Source organism: Oncorhynchus mykiss, chromosome 22, assembly GCF_057628025.1.
Source record: "Oncorhynchus mykiss isolate SJ-2025 chromosome 22, ASM5762802v1, whole genome shotgun sequence".
In the NCBI taxonomy this organism is placed as follows: domain Eukaryota; kingdom Metazoa; phylum Chordata; class Actinopteri; order Salmoniformes; family Salmonidae; genus Oncorhynchus; species Oncorhynchus mykiss.
The window spans coordinates 30301900-30321907 of NC_143043.1; the positions used below are offsets into that span (position 1 = coordinate 30301900).

The 20008-nt window shown below is 39.9% G+C and overlaps 1 long non-coding RNA gene across 2 annotated transcripts in view; it reads right to left on the reverse strand.

Moving 5' to 3' along the window:
* Positions 1-15791, reverse strand: part of LOC149972836 (uncharacterized) — a 100801-nt gene extending 85010 nt beyond the window's left edge. Inside the window, exons 1-2 of one of the 2 annotated variants that reach the window (XR_016490588.1) lie at positions 15469-15791; positions 15039-15167 (exon numbers count right to left, since the gene is read on the reverse strand). This is a non-coding gene — a long non-coding RNA (uncharacterized LOC149972836). The remainder of the gene's footprint in view (positions 1-15038; positions 15168-15468) is intronic. The other variant, XR_016490589.1, reaches the window with a different exon arrangement.
* Positions 15792-20008: the final 4217 nt, after the last annotated feature.

Here is a 20008-nt window from a genome sequence, read left to right on the forward strand (position 1 = left end):
CTGACTGCCATTAGGTACCGAGATGAGATCCTCAGACCCCTTGTGAGACCATATGCTGGTGCGGTTGGCCCTGGGTTCCTCCTAATACAAGACAATGCTGGACCTCATGTGGCTGGAGTGTCAGCAGTTCCTGCAAGAGGAAGGCATTGATGCTATGGACTGTCCCGCCCGTTCCCCAGACCTGAATCCAATTGAGCACATCTGGGACATCATGTCTCGCTTCATCCACCAACGCCACATTGCACCAGACTGTCCAGGAGTTGGCGGATGCTTTAGTCCAGGTCTGGGAGGAGATCCCTCAGGAGACCATCCGCCACCTCATCAGGAGCATGCCCAGGCGTCAACATGTAACGTGTTGGTCCCAAGTTTCATGAGTTAAAATAAAAGATCCCAGAAATGTTCCATATGCACAAAAAGGTTATTTCTCTAAAATTGTGTGCACACATTTGTTGAGATCCCATTTTGTGAGGATTACTCCTTTGCCAAGATAATCCATCTATCTGACAGGTGTGACATATCAAGAAGCTGATTAAACAGCATGATCATACACAGGTGCAACTGATGCTGGGGACAATAAAAGTCCACTCTAAAATAACATGTAGTTTTGTACTACAACATAATGCTGCAGATATCGCAAGTTTTGAGGGAGCGTGCAATTAGCATGCTGGCTGCAGGAATATCCACTAGAGCTGTTTCCAGATAATGTAATATTAATTTCTCTACCATAAGCTACCTCCAACATTGTTTTAGAGAATTTGGCAGAATGTCCAACCGGCCTCACAACCGCAGACCATGTGTATGGTGTTGTGTGGGTGAGCGGTTTGCGTTGTGAACAGAGTGTTCCATGGTTGCGGTGGGGTTATGGTATGGGCAGGCATAAGCTACAGACAAGGAACACAATTGCATTTTATCAATGGCAATTTGAATACACAAAGATGCTGTGATGAGATCCTGAGGCCCACTGTTGTAACATCCATCCACTGCCATCACCTCGCTTCAGTATGATAATGCACAACCCCATGTTTCAAGGATATGTACACCATTCCTGGAAGCTGAAAATGTCCCAGCTCTTCCATGGCCTGCATAACCAGTCACCCATTGAGCATGTTCGGGATGCTCTGGATCGACGTGTATGAAAGCATGTTCCAGTTCCCGCCAACATCCAGAAACTTTGCTCAGCTATTGTGGAGTAGTGGGACATCAGGCCACAATCGACATCCTTATCAGCTCTTTGTTAAGAGATGTGTCGCCCTGCATGAGGCAAATGGTGGTTACACCAGATACAGACCGGTTTTCTGATCCATGCCCCTACCTTTTTTTAAGGTATCTGTGACCAACAGATGCATATCTGTATTCCCAGTCACGTGAAATCCATAGATTGGGCTTAATTTATTTATTTCAATTCACTGATTTTCTGATATGAACTTCTTAATCCTAGGCGTCCCGCTAGCTGGACAACTTCCAGTGAAACTAGAGGGTGCACAATTCAAATATTTAATCAGAACAATTATGAATATTAAACATTTAGGTACAAACAAGTGTCTTATATCGGTTGAAAGCTTAAATTATTGTTAAGCTAACTGCACTGTCTGATTTACAGTAGCTATTACAGCGAAATCATACCTTGCGATTGTTTGAGGACGGCCCCACATCAAAACATTTTTCCACCGGCACAGGTTTAATAAATTCACAAATAGCGATTAAATATTCATTTACTTTTAGAAAATATTCCTCTGATTTGTCATCCAAAGGGTCCCAGCTATAACGTGTAGTCTCATTTTGTTAGATAAAATCCTTCTTTATATCCCAAAAAGTCAGTTTAGTTGGCGCCATCGATTTGAGTAATCCACTCGTTCAACATGCAAAGAAAAGAGTCTGAAAATCTACCCCTAAACTTTGGTTCAACAAGTCAAAATATGTTTCTATTCATTCTTCAGATACTCGAAAATGTAATCAAACTATAATATTTCTTTACTATAATGTTTCTTACGGAAAGAAGCATGTTCAATAGGAAACCGATGGCGCGTAAACACAGATTTCCAAGCCGGTGTCCTTGTACTAAAACTGTTATTTCTTATTCGTTATTCAATTTACAAGCCGGAAACCTTGAACATACACTGCCGACACCGAGTGGAATCCATAGGAATTGCATCCTGGGAGGTAGAATTGAGTATGCCCTTATACTGGCCATTGGAAGAGCAAGGTCTTTAAAAAAAATATTCTGGTTGGTTTTTCTTTGGGTTTTCTCCTACCATATCTATTGTGTTATACTCTCCTACATTATTTTAACTATTTTAATTATTTCTACACACGTTAAAGTGTTTTATTTACAATGGTACCAATTATATGCATATCCAGGCTTCCTGGGCCTGAGTAACAGGCAGTTTACTTTGGGCACGTCATTCAAACAGGAAGTGGAGAAAAAAGAGGCCTTCCATGGGACAGTTGAGCTAACGTAGGCTAATGTGATTAGCATGATTTTGTAAGTAACAAGACAATTTCCCAGGACATAGACATATCTGATATTGGCAGAAAGCTTACATTCTTGTTAATCTAACTGCACTGTCCAATTTACAGTAGCTATTACAGTGAAAGAATACCATGCTATTATTTGAGGAGAGTACACAGTTTTGAACATGAAAAGTTATTAATAAACAAATTAGACACATTTGGGCAGTCTTGGTACAACATTTTGAACAGAAATGCAGCAGTTCATTGGATCAGAGACTTTGCACATACACTTCCTCCATCTAGTGGCCAAAATCTAAATTGCACCTGGGCTGGAATAATACATTATGGCCTTTCTCTTGCATTTCATAGAGGATGGTACATAAAAAGACAAAAAAATGTAGTTTTTTTCTTTGTTTTATCTTTTACCAGATCTAATGTGTTATATTCTCCTACATTCCTTTTACATTTCCACAAACCCCAAAGTGTTTCCTTTCAAATGGTACCAATAATATGCATTTTCTTGCTTCTGGGCCTAAACTACAGGCAGTTAGATTTGGGTATGTCATTTTAGGTGAAAAAAAAAAGTGGGGGCCGATCCTTAATGTGTGTTCGCTTGTTTTGTACTGTTCTGTAGTTTCGACCCAATGATTTGTCTGACAAACTTTGCGTCCTGCAGGCCCAGGCATGGATCAAAGCTGGCGAGACATTCAATAATGTCATCTTCACAGACAAATTAACCGTGGCCCTTGAACAATTTTCTCAAAATTGCTACAGAAAAAAGGAAGAAGATCAAGCAAGGCGAGTCCCAAGCATCCAATCAAACTCCATGTGTGGGGGGCAATTTCTCGCCAGCGACCAGGTCCATGTTTGATTTGTGATGGTAAGTTTGGCTGTTTACAAAGCAAAAGGTACATAAAATATTGTAGCCTACAACTCACGGACTGTTATGTTTTCCACAATAATTCACTCTTGCCTCCTTTTTCAGGTATCATGGCTCGAGATTTATTTGAGGAAGAAATCATCAAGAGATATGCTGGACCCTATGTCAGAGAGGTGTTTCTGGGTACACATCGTTTCTTTCAAGGTAGGATTATAGCAATATTTTGTTACGTTTAGGCCTATTTACATAATTATTTATATTATTGTACCTAATTTTGGCTGTTAGGCTAAATGTCTTTTTCTTCTCCAAATGCAGACAATGAGCCACAACACACTGCCGCCCAGGTTTGCTTTGCAAATGAGGGCATAAATTGGGTCAAGACTCCAGCAGAGTAAGTAGACATTTATGTAGTGAAATAAAGGCTAAATAAAAATAAATAAATAAAAGACCGGCAACACCTTCGGTAGGCCTACATTATATCTAAAGATATTTTTTTCATCCCTGATTTAAACCCGATTAAACTTGGCATCAACTGAAAACATTCATCTGTAACTCTGCCAAGCCGACAGGCAAAGATGAACTGGTCAAGGCCATCAAGAGAAATTGACGATACAACAATGCAACAAATACATTGATCATCTCAGCAAGGTTTTACCTGTGGTCGTGGAGCTGGGTGGAAGTGCAACTAAAATGTAGTTAATATAAACATCCACATTTGAATGTCTTTTTTCTCATTATTTTATTTTATTAACGAAGGCATAAAGACGTTGATAAAGAAATACTGTACTTCTGTTTTGAGTTAGAAATATAACACTTTAGAGTACTTAAGTATCGAATACATTTCAAGTTGAGGGATTTTCACAACAGTAGCCAGGTTATGAAAAGTCTATTGTCCTGCTAATAGGAAACATTTTCATGATGGGCTACACCTGCTACAGTTGTGATGTCTTCACTATTATTATACAATGCAGAAAATAGTACAAATATAGACAAATACTGGAATGAGTAGGTGTGTCCAAACTTTTGACTGGTACTTGCTTAATTCATTTGATTAATATTATGTTGTTTCTGTTCCATTAAAAACAAAAAATCTGCTGGGTTTCTGTTAGGATGGATCGGAAAATATGGCGCAGTACAATGTGACGGATGGCAGTACAATACTGGGCTATTTAGCTAAAGAATCCCTGTGCCATGCGGACGGGAGCCCGGGGTTCAAGTCCTCGACGGGAAGGAATAGGCTTGTCTCAGAGTCCCCATGCTTGTCTCAGAGCAGTGCAAAACAGTGCTAAAATGGTTGTTGGCTTTTGCTTGTAACTTCAATATGCTCTTTAAATAAATAAGACCTACACCATTTTTAACAGTATATCTACAACAACAAAAAATGCTATGATGTGACTCTCCGCCAATAATTACAGTAAGAGGATTGGAGGACTCTATAATAATATCTAAGGGGCATTTTCCATCAGATATTCTCAGATATTCTCACAGATTCTAAGGGGATTTTATATAATTCTAAATCAACTAATAATAATAATAATAATAATAATAATAGCTTATTTTAAAGTAACGATATTTTGGAGATTTAGTTTTCATTTAACCTAGAGTGAGATAACAAGTTATCTATATTTTCAGCACCAGCCAATGTTCCTATTGATTGCGCCAGTTGTTTTTTAAATTGAACATTTATTTAACTAGGCAAGTCAGGTAAGAACAAATTCTTATTTACAATGAAGGTCTACCCCGGCCAAACCCGGATGACGCTGGGACAATTGTGCGCCGCACTATGGCACTCCCAATTTGAACCAGGGACTGTAGTGAAGCCTCTTGCACCGAGATGCAGTGCTTTAGACTGCTGTGCCACTCGGGAGCCATGACTATGTCATGATGTTGGCCTGGGGGCTAGGTTTATGACAGTCATAAATACCTCTTCCCCCCTTTTTCCTCTCTCTACCCTACTGAGGTTACATTTGCAAAACCATTGGTTAACATAGAGATTCGGGGAACATCAGAAGGTGGGGGGAAATGAACTATATTCTGGTAATGCGACCAATTGTACTTAATGAATATGATGTCAGATCAGTTGTCATCTGAGACATTCTCATCAATGATAAGATGGCATAAACTCTACAGTGGAAAGTCTACACATCAGAGTTATCGGACTCACATGGAATTGTTCAATTTAAATGTTTGAATATGAAATTATTTGTGATGGGATGAAATGTGATTTTAGCTTCTAAAATGAGAGATTTGGATTTTCATAAGATAAGGCTGCTCAATCAGTGGCCCGCCTCTGTGAAGGGACATGGGCTATAAAACGTGTATATATGTATATATAAACTCAGCAAAATAAAGAAACGTCCCTTTTTGGGGACCCTGTCTTTCAAAGATAATTCGTAAAAATCCAAATAACTTCACAGATCTTCATTGTAAAGGGTGTAAACACTGTTTCCCATGCTTGCTCAATGAACCATAAACAATTAATGAACATGAACCTGTGGAACGGTCATTAAGACACTAACAGCTTACAGATGGTAGGCAATTAAGGTCACAGATATGAAAACTTAGGACACTAAATAGGCCTTTCTACGGACTCTGAAAAACGCAAAAAAAGATGCCCAGGGTCCTTGCACATCTGTGTGAACGTGCCTTAGGCATGCTGCAAGGAGGCATGAGGACTGCAAATGTGAACAGGGCAATAAATTGCAATGTCTGTACTGTGAGTCGCCTAAGACAGCGCTACAGGGAGACAAGAGGGACAGCTGATCGTCCTCGCAGTGGCAGACCACGTGTAACAACACCTGCACATGATCGGTACATCCGAACATCACACTTGCTGGACAGGTATAGGATGGCAACAACAACTGCCCGAGTTACACCAGGAACACACAATCCCTCCATCAGTGATCAGACTGTCTGCAATAGGCTGATAGAGGCTGGACTGAGGGCTTGTAGGCCTGTTGTAAGGCAGGTTCTCACCTGACAACAACGTCACCTATGGGAACAAACCCACCGTCGCTGGACCAGACAGGACTGGCAAAAAGTGCTCTTAACTGATGATTTGCGGTTTTGTCTCACCGGGGTGATGGTCGGATTTGCGTTTATCATCGAAGGAATGAGTCTTACACTGAGGCCTGTATTCTGGAGTGGGATCGATTTGGAGGTGGAGGGTCCGTCATGGTCTGGGGTGGTGTATCACAGCATCATTGGACTGAGTTTGTTGTCATTGCAGGCAATCTCAATGCTGCGCTCATCCTGACATGACCCTCCAGCATGACAATGCCACCAGCCATACTGCTCATTCTGTGCGTGATTTCCTGCAAGACAGAAATGTCAGTGTTCTGCCATGGCCAGCGAAGAGCCCGGATCTTAATCCCATTGAGCAGGTCTGGGACCTGTTAGATCGGAGGATGAGGGCATGGGCCATTCCCCCCAGAAATGTCCGGGAACTTGCAGGTGCCTTGGTGGAAGATTGGGGTAACATGTCTCTACATTAACTAACATATTACTCTCAATTGTACATTTTTTGCTTGACTCGTTATGAGGTTAGAATTACTTAAATTAGCTTCCACTGTAATGTTTTGTCAGCCATCTTTGCTGAAGAAAGTCAGCAGGGATGGGTGGTTCGCGTCAAATTCGTCATTGGAACCACTCGAAATGATTGGTCATATAAAAACCTTGGGACCCAAATGCATAATGAGTGCTCTAACTCCCCCTTGCGGTGGTCTGGAACAATGAAGCCGTGACGCTGGGTACCTCTAAATCCCACGGTGTAAGCTCAAAACTTTTAAAGGAGGAACTACTGTAGATCAACCTTCTTGCCGTTAAGCCCAAGTTTTGTCTTCAAGACAGAAGGGACAATCGTCTTAAATGTTCACGATGTTGGAAAAAAAAATTGCACTTGTTCCAACATATCAAGCACTTTAGAACAATCTTGCCACCTAAAGCTAAAGACAGGCACAAAGTAGTTGACCTTGAAAATGCATACGAACTAACAGATTTGGGGGCATTTGTGCTATTAGATTCATAACAACCTTCACTTGTCACTTCGCAGTCTGGAATATATGCTACTGAAGAGGTGCTTATGGCTTTCAAATCATCTCGCCCACAGACTTCCTCTTCCAATGCGTAACTAGGGATGCAGGGATGTTCCACTCAGGACCTGTTCGTTCTGACATAGAGTCTTATCTTAAGCCATTCTTTCATGTGAAATGCAGGAGAAAAACTCTCAGTTTTTGGCTGAAAATAGGGTGTTGAGACAGCTGTGTGTGAAAATCTTCACTGTTGAATCGCCGGGTTGGAAAATTTAACCCACATGGCCTTCACTCTTATCAATCACACCAGTAAAACAATCAGGTGCATCACAAAGAATGACATCGACGGTTTTGTCATTGTGGCCCAGACATGAAGGACACAATACACCTAGTGTTTTCTATAGTTTTCTGTAGTTTATCTGTCTTGAGGTTTCTTCTTCCTCCTAGTGTTCACAGGACAAGTCTAACACTTCTTATACTCAGGCAGGCCTACCTGGAAATGACCTTTTCCTGTCCATTCTACAAGGGGTCATAAGCTCAATACACAGCAGCTCCATAAATTCACTACACAAATTCCCAACTGTTTCAAATGTTCCAACAGTTCAAACTCAGGCCTCCCCATTCACTACACAAATTCCCAACTGTCTCAAACGTTCAAAGACATTTTCTTTAAGTTCAACAAGGTCACTCAACGACACATCAATCACCAGCCAGACCATTACTTTTAATTTCAAACATGTGTTTTACTATCAAGTTACATAAGCACACACTAAATATCATGAGAACATCCAGACGGAATGTCATTAACAGGTCACAGGACACAGGAAAAACTCATCAAGCACTTTGACAGTAACTGTCTATAATATTCTCTCTGGTGCTCTCCCAAACCATCACCAGAGATGGATCACACTAACCTATCCAGCATGTAATGCCCTAATCAGAATCGAGCTAGATTATTTAGGATAGTTTATTATATCTGTGTTTTTGCATGTACCTTGATTGATTAATATTTTGCTACACAAAGATAAATAACATACATTTTTCTAAATTAATCCAATCAGATTTGACCCGTTACTGCTATGTTTTTTCCAGTAGAAATGGTTTAGATGGTCACGTTATTAATTTAAGCTTGAGCATGTCTGCTGCCAGATCTGAAGTCTTTATAAAAGATTACATAAGTGAATGTGGCAATAAAGAATAAATATTGTTGTAGGATCCTTAATCCAACACTGAGTGACCTTGTCAAGAGATACAGACCTCTAAGTGTAATGGTTAAAAGAGTATATTGATGCACCATGCATCTATCTAAGTAACATAATAAACAAATGGGCTGCGTCTCAATCTGCCTATGTTGGCCTTCTGCATCTGCGATGGAAGGTGTCCAAGCTACAGTGGTAGTTTGTCAATCCATGAGACATTCCATTAATCAGTCTCCTCACGAAAATGTCCTTTGCACCCGAACGTTTTGGCCTACAAATTATGGAAAGGTGAGATTCTCACAAATACGATGGTGCTCTCCGTTTTTCTCCACGTCTGAAGTTGGTAACGCTGATGTGCCAACTTCTGTCTGTAGCGTCCGAACCGTTTGGGCTACAAACTAATGACCCCACTGTGGGAAGGGGAGACTCTCACACACATGATAGTATTCTCCGTGTCACGGGACTCATATGAAGGTAACCCATACAAATGAATGTAAGTAAGGAAGTAGTTTTGTTTCCGAAAAAATAAGGGGTTATGTGTGTCCATTTATTAATGTGTTATTCAATGAGTGTATACGAAGGATTAAAACTATGTGAGTTCCCTTTCAGTGAGTTTGCATCATAATACAAATATTTTTAAAAGGTTTACCTAAAAGGGTTCTAAAATACTAAATCAAATAACTAAAGGATCCATGGTATGACCATCTAACAATAATCCCATATGTTAGCCTAGTTAGAGGTTAAAAATACTATATGAGTTGCTATTGTATAACACCATTGCTGCAAAGTATATACACTTCCTAGTGTTAAAAATATTATGAGTTGACATTGCATAATACTGAGTGTTAGTTCCCTAACACTGACAAAGCGTAACAGCATCAATACTAAGTACAGTGTTAATTTAAGACTTGAAAGTGTGGACCCATATAGACTGTCAATGTTGATTTAATACTGGAGAATTTGCTGTATACTTGTGTTCAGAAGAGACCTCCCTAGATGGAACCTTTGTTCCATCCCTCATTATTTTAGGCACTCTAACACACCTCTGTTTGGTTCTGTCGCTCCATCCACCTCTTTAGGGGAAGCCTGTTATTAGTGCTGATAAATTTAATTAACAGAGATACCAGTCTGCTCTGTCACTGCAGCAGGAGCCCAGGGCTTTTCATGCCTCTAACAGGAGGAGGAGGAGGAGCGGAGGAGGGGAGGGAAGCCATAACGGATGAAGAGCAGGCTGCTGGGTTAATTGAAGGTTGACGAGGTGCCTCACAACTATTATGCCCCAGGCAGGAAGCACATATTAATATTGAATAACTCCAATCACCTGGGCTTTCGCCCCCTTGCCTGTCAGTAAGTTACAGCTGTTGGACATCGCTGGGGTAACCATGGTGAGAAATAACTTCAGCAAATTAGGAGCATATTTATGTGTGACCCTGAGGTCTCGATGGTCGGGATGATGAACGGTGTAGTCCAACGGGAGCTCTCGTCTCGGTTAGTCAAAGAGCTCTCTTTGGGTTGGTGCCTGCTTTATGGCATGGTACTTGTTTTCCTTGGATTCAGGAGCAGATCAGTCCTCATTAACCTGGTTTTTCTATGTCTATGAATCACTCTATTCTTACTGTATTCGTACACAGAGAGGGGAAGGGCCATGAGATAGGGGAGATGAGTAAAGCTGACAGTAAATCTCCTCTCCATTTCCTGAGTGGAAGTAAATATGTTTCTTTCCCTCAGCATAAATCAGCACTGTGTGTGTGCGTGCTTGTGTGTGTGTATGTGTGTGTGTGTGTGTGTGTCTGATGCAACAACACCCACTGATTTCCCTAAGCATAGCAAGGCACAGTCTCAATGCTTGATTAGCATGTTAACATTCAGACGTCTCTTCACCACTTATCAGCATCCCACAGCAGGCTGTTCAGACAATCAAAATTTATGCAAAACTGCTGCTACAACACCTCTCGCAATCCCTCTCTCTCCCTCCATCCCGCCCTCCCTCTCTCCTTCAGACATCATATGTCCCATGTCATAGAGGGAGGCACAGGTGATCACAGTAATAACCAGGGTCCCTTTGGATGTCTGAGACGCATTCCTTACCCAATGTGTCACACCGATGACTAGTTTGATCCACCACCAAAGGCCTGCCTGACAAACAAAACACTGGGCTAAAAAGGGTTCATATCAGGGGATATCTTTATATGACCATGTTTCTCTATATTCTAGAGAATGCAGACTATTTCCAATGCATATTTGGTGTTTTGTGGGCTGGTTGAAGTTTGAGTCTAGTCCTGGAGGCTGAACTGGGTGATTTCCCCTTAGATAGGCCAGCTGCAAAGTCAAAATTGGCAATATAAAAATGTATCAAAACAAAAATGTGTTAATTTAAAGCCAAGCACCACAGGCTAATAGGGAATATTGTTCCCTTTAAACTCATCAGACTGAAGCTTTACCAGTTGAAAGTATACATTAATGCAAGATATTATTGTATTACAAGTTTTATTAATTTAAAAATGTAAATGTGCAAAAATGTTTTATTGTGATAATGGTCAGACTTTTACAGATCAGCTCATCAAAATATTGTAATTTCATGGAATTAATAAAAAAATACACTATTCACATGTACGACGGATGCATATTTGGATATATTTACAGATAAAATGAGATGTAAAGTCAAAACGACACAAATATTTAAAACATTCTCTGTAAAAGTCTGACTATAAGACCTAAGTGTGTGGAATAATATGAATGTACGTCCTTTGAAGACTGAGAAAAATGAATTGGCGCAAAGGGAACATGTCATTTTGAGAAAATGGCCGATAAAGACAGGCTAATGCAGTTAAAATGGGGCTTCGCGACCATATTACAGAGTTCAGGCATTCATTTGCATTCTAGGTTCCTCCGTGCTGTATTCGTTTGAGGAGGTTATCATGTGACATCCTATGATATACAGGTACATTTTCTGTGCAACCTCTCTATTAAAAAATGTATGGCCTCCATGGTTTTTGTGACTGGGTGGATCTTCACCATTTTCTAGGGCTCGCTGGTACCAGCACCAATTCACACACCTATTCCGTAGATGGAAGTGAATCCTCTCTTGTGCCAAGTACCATCAAAGGAAAGATGAATGTCTATGATGGCATCCTCATCCTCCTTCAGCAACTCTGCTATGTCTGGGTTCTATATCTGTGTATGCTCTTCTAATTATCTTTGCAGCACTCTCCATTGATTGTAGCCCTCTCTAAATCTCTGCAACTAAAGTGGGGGTGAAAGTACTTACTATGTCTCTCTACATTGCAGTCATAACTGCAGGACTAAATATCAGCATCTTACCCTATGTAAATATTACCATAACAGCATGTACAGTGGGGCAAAAAAAGTATTTAGTCAGCCACCAATGGTGCAAGTTCTCCCACTTAAAAAGATGAGAGAGGCCTGTAATTTTCATCATAGGTACACTTCAACCATGACAGACAAAATTAGAAAAAAAAATCCAGAAAATCACATTGCAGGATTTTTTAATGAATTTATTTGCAAATTATGGTGGAAAATAAGTATTTGGTCAATAACAAAAGTTTATCTCAATACTTTGTTATATACCCTTTGTTGGCAATGACAGAGGTCAAACGTTTTCTGTAAGTCTTCCCATGGCTGGGTCTTTCAGCATGACAATGATCCCAAACACACCGCCCGGGCAACGAAGGAGTGGCTACGTAAGAAGCATTTCAAGGACCTGGAGTGGCCTAGCCAGATCTCAACCCCATAGAAAAGTAGAAAAGTCCATGTTGCCCAGCAACAGCCCCAGAACATCACTGCTCTAGAGGAGATCTGCATGGAGGAATGGGCAAAAATACCAGCAACGGTGTGTGAAAACCTTGTGAAGACTTACAGAAAACATTTGACCTCTGTCATTGCCAACAAAGGGTATATAACAAAGTATTGAGATAAACTTTTGTTATTGACCAAATACTTATTTTCCACCATAATTTGCAAATAAATTCATTAAAAATCCTACAATTCGATTTTTTTTCTAATTTTGTCTGTCATAGTTGAAGTGTACCTATGATGAAAATTACAGGCCTCTCTCATCTTTTTAAGTGGGAGAACTTGCACAATTGGTGGCTGATTAAATACTTTTTTGCCCCACTGTATGTCTCAGTTGTTGAATCTTGTTATGTTCATACAAATATTCCCACGTTAAGTTTGCTGAAAATGTACAAAATGTTTTTCATTATGGGTATTGTGTGTAGATTGAAGAGGGGGAAAAATGACTTACATTTTAAAATAAGGCTGTAAAGTAACAACATGTGGAAAAAGTCAAGGGGTCTGTATACTTTCTGAATGCACTGTATAACTCAAAGCATCTAGCTTCAAGTAATTTCCTACTGTTGCTCCATTCTCATCCTCCTGCCTGCTCCTATTCTCCATACCTAAGCACACAGACACAACAAGCAAAGTATGCGAGCCAGCCAGTATGCTGCATGTTTGTGCTTGCGTGCATGTGTGTGCATGTATCAGGATTTTTATTTTTATTTTATTTTATTTTATTTATTTCACCTTTATATAACCAGGTAGACCAGTTGAGAACAAGTTCTCATATACAACTGCGACCTGGCCAAGATAAAGCAAAGCAGTGCGACACAAACAACAACACATGGAATAAACAAACATGCAGTCAATAAAACAATAGAAAAAGTCTATATTCAGTGTGTGCAAATTAGGTAGGATAAGGGAGGTAAGGCAATAAATAGGCCATAGTGGCAAAATAATTACACTATAGCAATTAAACACGGGAGTGATATATGTGCAGAAGATGAGTGTGCAAGTAGAGATACTGGGGTGCAAAGGAGTAAAATAAATAAAATACATTTTTATTATTAGTTAACACAGTGTCCAATGAAGGGCCAGAAGTATACAAAATGGTGAAGTCTGCATAGAGGTGGATCAGAGAATCAACAGCAGCAAGAGCGACATCATTGATGTATACAGAGAAAAGAGTTGGGCCAAGAATTTAATCCTGTGGCACCCCCATAGAGACTTCCAGAGGTTCGGACAACAGGCCCTCCGATTTGACACACTGAACTCTGTCTGAGAAGTAGTTGGTAAACCAGGAGAGGCAGTCATTTATCAGAGGGGACAGTGTTTCCTAGCCTCAGTGTTTTGGGCAGCTGGGAGGAGGTGCTCTTATTCTCCATGGACTTTATAGTGTCCCAGAACATTTTGGAGTTTGTGCTACAGGATGAAAATTTCTTTCCTAACTGCCTGTATATATTGGTTCCTAATTTCACTGAAAAGTTGTATATCGCAGGGGCGATTCGATGCTAATGCAGTAAGCCACAGGATGTTTTTGTGCTGGTCAAGGGCAGTAAGGTCAGGAGTGAACCAAGGGATATATCTGTCCCTGGTTCAATTTTATTTAAATGGGGTATGCTTATTTAAGTTGGTGAGGAAAGCACTTCTAAAGAATAACCATGCATTTTCTACTGTCGGAATGATGTCAATATCCTTCCAGGATACCCGGGCCAGGTCGATTAGAAAGGCCTGCTCACTGAAGTGTTTTAGGGAACGTTTGACAGTGATGAGGGGTGGTCGTTTGACCGCAGACCTATTATGGACAAAGGCAATGAGGCAGTGATCGCTGAGATTTTGGGTGAAGACAGCAGAGGTGTATTTGGAGGGCAGGTTAGTTAGGATGATATCTATTTGGGGTTGTACCTGGTAGGTTCATTGATCATTTGTGTGAGACTGAGGGCATCAAGCTTAGATTGTAGGATGGACGGGGTGTTAAGCATGTCCCAGTTTAAGTCACCTAACAGCACGAGCTCTGAAGATAGATGGGGGGCATTCAATTCACATATGGTGTCCAGAGCACAGCTGGGGGCAGAAGGTGGTCTATAGCAAGCGGCAACGATGAGAGATTTGTTTCTGGAAAGATGGATTTTTAAAAGTAGAAGCTCAAATTGTTTGGGCACAGACATGAATAGTAAGACAGAACTCTGCAGGCTATCTCTGCAGTAGATTGCAACACCGCCACCTTTGGCAGTTCGATCTTTTCGGAAAATGTTATAGTTAGGGATGGATTTTTGGTGGTTTTCCTAAGCCAGGATCCAGACACGGCTAGGATATCCGGGTTGGCAGAGCATGCTAAAGCAGTGAATAAAACAAAGTTAGGGAGGAGGCTTCTAATGTTAACCTTTCTGATCTCCCCATCCCGGATCCGGGTTCGTGAATACAGACTCAAGCTCATTACCATAACGCAACGTTAACTATTCATGAAAATCGCAAATGAAATGAAATAAATATGCTAGCTCTCAAGCTTAGCCTTTTGTTAACAACACTGTCATCTCAGATTTTCAAAATATGCTTCTCAACCATTGCAAAACAAGCATTTGTGTAACAGTATTGATGGCTAACGTAGCATTTAGCATTAGCATTCAGCTGGCAACATTTACACAAAAAAACAGAAAAGCATTCAAAAAAATCATTTACCTTTGAAGAACTTCAGATGTTTTCAATGAGGAGACTCTCAGATAGCAAATGTTCAGTTTTTCCTGAAAGATTATTTGTTTAGGACAAATCGCTCCGTTTTCTGCGTCACGTTTAGCTATGAAAAAACCCCTGTATCCAGGATTGTGTAAATCTATCAGCAAGCTCATTAGCATAACACAACGTTAACTATTTATGAAGATCGCAAATGAAATGAAATAAATATGCCATCTCTCAAGCTTAGCCTTTTGTAAACAACACTGTCATCTCAGATTTTCAAAATATGCTTCTCAACCATAGGAAAACAATCATTTGTGTAAAAGTAGCTAGCTAGAGTTAGCATTTCGCGTTAGCATTTAGCGTTAGCATTAGCGTTAGCATCCAGCACGCAACATTAACAAAAACATAAAAGCCTTCAAATAAAATCATTTACCTTTGAAGAACTTCTGATGTTTTCAATGAGGATACTCTCAGTTAGATAGCAGATGCTCAGTTTTTCCAAAAAGATTCCTTGTGTATTAGAAATAGCTCCGTTTTATACATCACATTTGGCTACCAAAAAAAATCCATAAATTCAGTCCTCAAAACGCAAACTTTTTTCCAAATTAACTCCATAATATCGACTGAAAACATGGCAAACGTTGTTTAGAATCAATCCTCAAGGTGTTTTTCACATATCTCTTCATTGATACATCGTTCTTGGACACATGCTTTCTCTCCTGAATCCCAGGAGAAAATGACCGCACCTGAAGATTACGCACAAATTTAGACAAAGGACACCGGGCGGACCTCTGGAAAATGTAGTCTCTTATGGCCAATCTTCCAATGATATGCCTACAAATACGTCACAATGCTGCTAAGACCTTGGGCGAACGACAGAAAGTGTAGGCTCATTCCTTGCGCAATCACAGCCATATAAGGAGAGAATGGAAAACAGAGCTTCAGAAATTCTGCTAATTCCTGGGTGATGCATCATCTTGGTTTTGCCTGTAGAATGAGTTCTGGGGCACTTACAGACAAAATCTTTGCAGATTCTGAAACTTCAGAGTGTTTTCTTTCCAAAACTGTCAAGAATATGCATAGTCGAGCATCTTTTCGTGACAAAATATCGCGCTTAAAACGGGAACGTTTTTTATCCAAAAATGAAATAGCGCCCCTAGAGCTCTAAGAGGTTATTAACATGCATGAAACCAAGGCTTTTACGGTTACAGAAGTCAACAAATGAGAGCACCTGGGGAGTGGGAGTGGAACTAAGCACTGCAGGGCCTGGATTAACCTCTCTTGGGTAGGGGGCAGTATTTTCACCTCCGTTGCCCTTTTTTTGTGGCAACAGGTCACAAATCTTGCTGCTATGATGGCACACTGGTATTTCACCCAATATATTTGGGAGTTAAAACTGGGGTTGTTTTTGAATAGTTTGTGGTTCTGTGTAATCTGAGGGAAATGTGTCTCTAATATGGTCATACATTTGGAAGGAGGTTAGGAAGTGCAGCTCAGTGTCCACCTCATTTTGTGGACAGTGTGCACATAGCCTGTCTTCTCTTGAGAGCCAGGTCTGCCTACTGTGGCCTTTCTCAATAGCAAGGCTATGCTCACTGAGTCTGTTCAGGTGTTCTGCCATTGTGTACGCTCAGTTTAGGGCCAAATTGCATTCTAGTTTACTCTGTTTTTTTGTTAATTCTTTCCAATGTGTCAAGTAATCATCTTTTTGTTTTCTCTGTCTAAAAATGTTCATCAGTAACGTAATTTTTGGATTACCCAAATTTATTAACGCAATCTGATTACTTTCCATTACTTTTGGATTACTTTTCTCTTAAGAGGCATTACAAGAAGACAAAAAATATCCATCTAATGCATTTGGTGTGTCATTATAGAAGTCTCTGACTTCTGGTCAGACTTGCTCAGCTGGAACGAACTTTATCTTGCACTTTTTTTCATTGCTGAACTGAATGTCACTGAGAAAACAGAAATGTTTCAAAATGTATTTTTCTCTAACATCCTTTCTGAATTTAAAATGAATCCAACAAGTAATCAGCTAGTTTTTCAAAAGTATTTGTAATCTGATTACAATATCTTTGCTAGTAACAACTGATTACTTGTTCAGTTACTCCCCAATCCTGCACACACCCACACACACTGCAAAGTATATCACTTACATCATACAAACAGACAGAACACACACACAGTCGATCTTGCAGTAATGAAACGGCATTGATCATGGGTGGTTGATGCTTCAATTTGGAGTTCAGGATGCTTTTAGAAAACAACCACGTTATTTAATATTTAAAGGAGGCCAATTCCAGGAATCTTTAATTGTTCATCTGATTCCTGTCTGCCAGTGTCACAGTCAACTACGGCTCTGGAGCAGGAACAAGAGTTCCTAGTTCCTGCACACACAACAATGCATGGCTAGGGTGGCCCGTCACACAGGTAACATAACCAAAAAAGGTCTTATTTATTTATTTATAAAGAGAGCAGCGATAGAGAAGTAAAGAGAGGAGAGATGAGAGATAGGAGGTAAAGAGAGGAGAGAGGAGAGATAGGAGATAAAGAGAGGAGAGAGTAGGTAAAGAGAGGAGAGAGAATAGCAATGAGAGGAAAGAGAAAAAACAGAGAGGTAATGAGAGGAGAGGTAAAGAGAGAAGAGCGAGTAACGATAGAGAAGTAAAGAGAGAAGAGAAGAGAGAAGAGAGGCCATTGTAAATCTTAAGGCAGCAGACAAAATTCCTTTGTCCTCTCACTATGGAGAACTGGCCTCAGAACATTAACATGCAATAAATGGACTTTGGGACAATAGTTTTTTTGGACTGGTAAGAACTTATCATGCTAATGCCCTTGTTTGAAATTAATAATATTAAATATTATTTGTGATTTTTTTAAATTTTAGAAGCAATATATAAACATGTAATGTCATGAAATGTGAGATGTGTGTGTCTGCCGCCCCACCCCAACCCACATGAAATAGCCTATTTGAGGCTGTTGAGGGGAGGGCAGGCCCACAACAATGGCCAAAGTGAAATGGAGACAGTAGATACAGCTGGTCTGTTGTAATATAATAAAGACAGTAGATCTAGCTGGTCTGTCATAATATAATAGAGACAGTAGATCTAGCTGAAATGTCATAATATAAAAGAGACAGTAGATCTAGCAGGTCATAATAATACATTCAACCTTATTTTCCCTGTACTCTATATATATATCTGTTTATCATACCTGTTGATACAGGGCTCATATGTGAAACTATTCTAACTGGATTAAACTGTTCATTTTTACTCTTGAGGTGCTGTCCTGTTGCACCCTCTACAACCACTGTGATCTCCACCCGGCACAGCCAGAATAGGACTGGCCACCCCTCATAGCCTGGTTCCTCTCTAGGTTTCTTCCTAGGTTTTTGCCTTTCTAGGGAGTTTTTCCTAGCCACTGTGCTTCTACACCTGCATTGCTTGCTGTTTGGGGTTTTAGGCTAGGGCTATATAAATAGATTTGATTTGATAGAGGACGGAGGGTCTTCCAAATATTGAAAGTGTGTAAATAGTTACCCATGATATTTTGTAAATGTGTATATATATATTTTTTTTTAAATATATATTTTTTTCAATATATATATATTTTTCATCTATTTTTTTATTTTTTTTATTTTTCTCAATTTTTGGGGGTGTGTGTGTTAGAATACCTTTTTGGTATTTTGTATATAGTTATTTGTTTCAAAATGTATACCTACACCAATTTGGCCACTTGGGTACATTTGGGCTACTTGTGTGGGACACCTGGGTGACTTCATGATAAATGGCATGTAGCACACTCATTTTGGAAGTTATCATTCTGAAACTTTGTACAAGTACTGTTGCCCTCTTATATTTTTCACTGAAATTGTCCCCATCATCCTATCTGAATGTTTGTTTTATCTTTTTCATTTTAAAAATGCTGATACAAAAATAAAAAACGTATGTTTTTTTCATTGTTTTATCTCAATCAGATCTATTGCGTTATATTCTCCTACATTCAATTCACAAGAATATGCATATCCTTGGTTCTTTGCCTGAGCTACAGGCTGTTAGATTTGGGTATGTCTTCAGGTGGAAATTGCACAAAGTAGGGGGGGAGCTCTAAGAGGTTATTAATGAGTTAATAATTGCCTGATTCATTTAATCAAGTAATTATTAACCGTTAATCATTCGATGAGCAGCAGTTGTCAGATCAATCAATACAATGTCACAACATATTGGTGCCCCGTGTGAGGAATCTAAGCTCAAACTAGGCCACACTATTGGGTTAATTCCATACCAATTGTGTACACATAATAGCTATAGGCAGGATTATTGTTGAGAATAGCATGTGTGGTTTTCCTTTACACCCAGATCCTGGTAAAGAGTGAACCACCCCTGTGTTGTATATCTGATGAAAGTCAGTGTGTGTGGGGGGGGTTTACTGAATGCTACGAGCTAGGGAATACGTACCAGCCGCTGCAGGCATTCTGAGAATACTACTAGCTTGGCCCAACATAGTGTTATATTTGTCTATCGCTTTCAGGAGCGAGCAGACTCGGTCATAAGCAATTTCTAGAGCAGAGAACGTAGGAGCAGGCCATTATGGAAATTTGAGTAGATACAGTGCCTTGCGAAAGTATTCGGCCCCCTTGAACTTTGCGACCTTATGCCACATTTCAGGTTTCAAACATAAAGATATAAAACTGTATTTTTTTGTGAAGAATCAACAACAAGTGGGACACAATCATGAAGTGGAACGACATTTATTGCATATTTCAAACTTTTTTAACAAATCAAAAACTGAAAAATTGGGCGTGCAAAATTATTCAGCCCCCTTAAGTTAATACTTTGTAGCATCACCTTTTGCTGCGATTACAGCTGTAAGTCGCTTGGGGTATGTCTCTATCAGTTTTGCACATCGAGAGACTGACATTTTTTCCCATTCCTCCTTGCAAAACAGCTCGAGCTCAGTGAGGTTGGATGGAG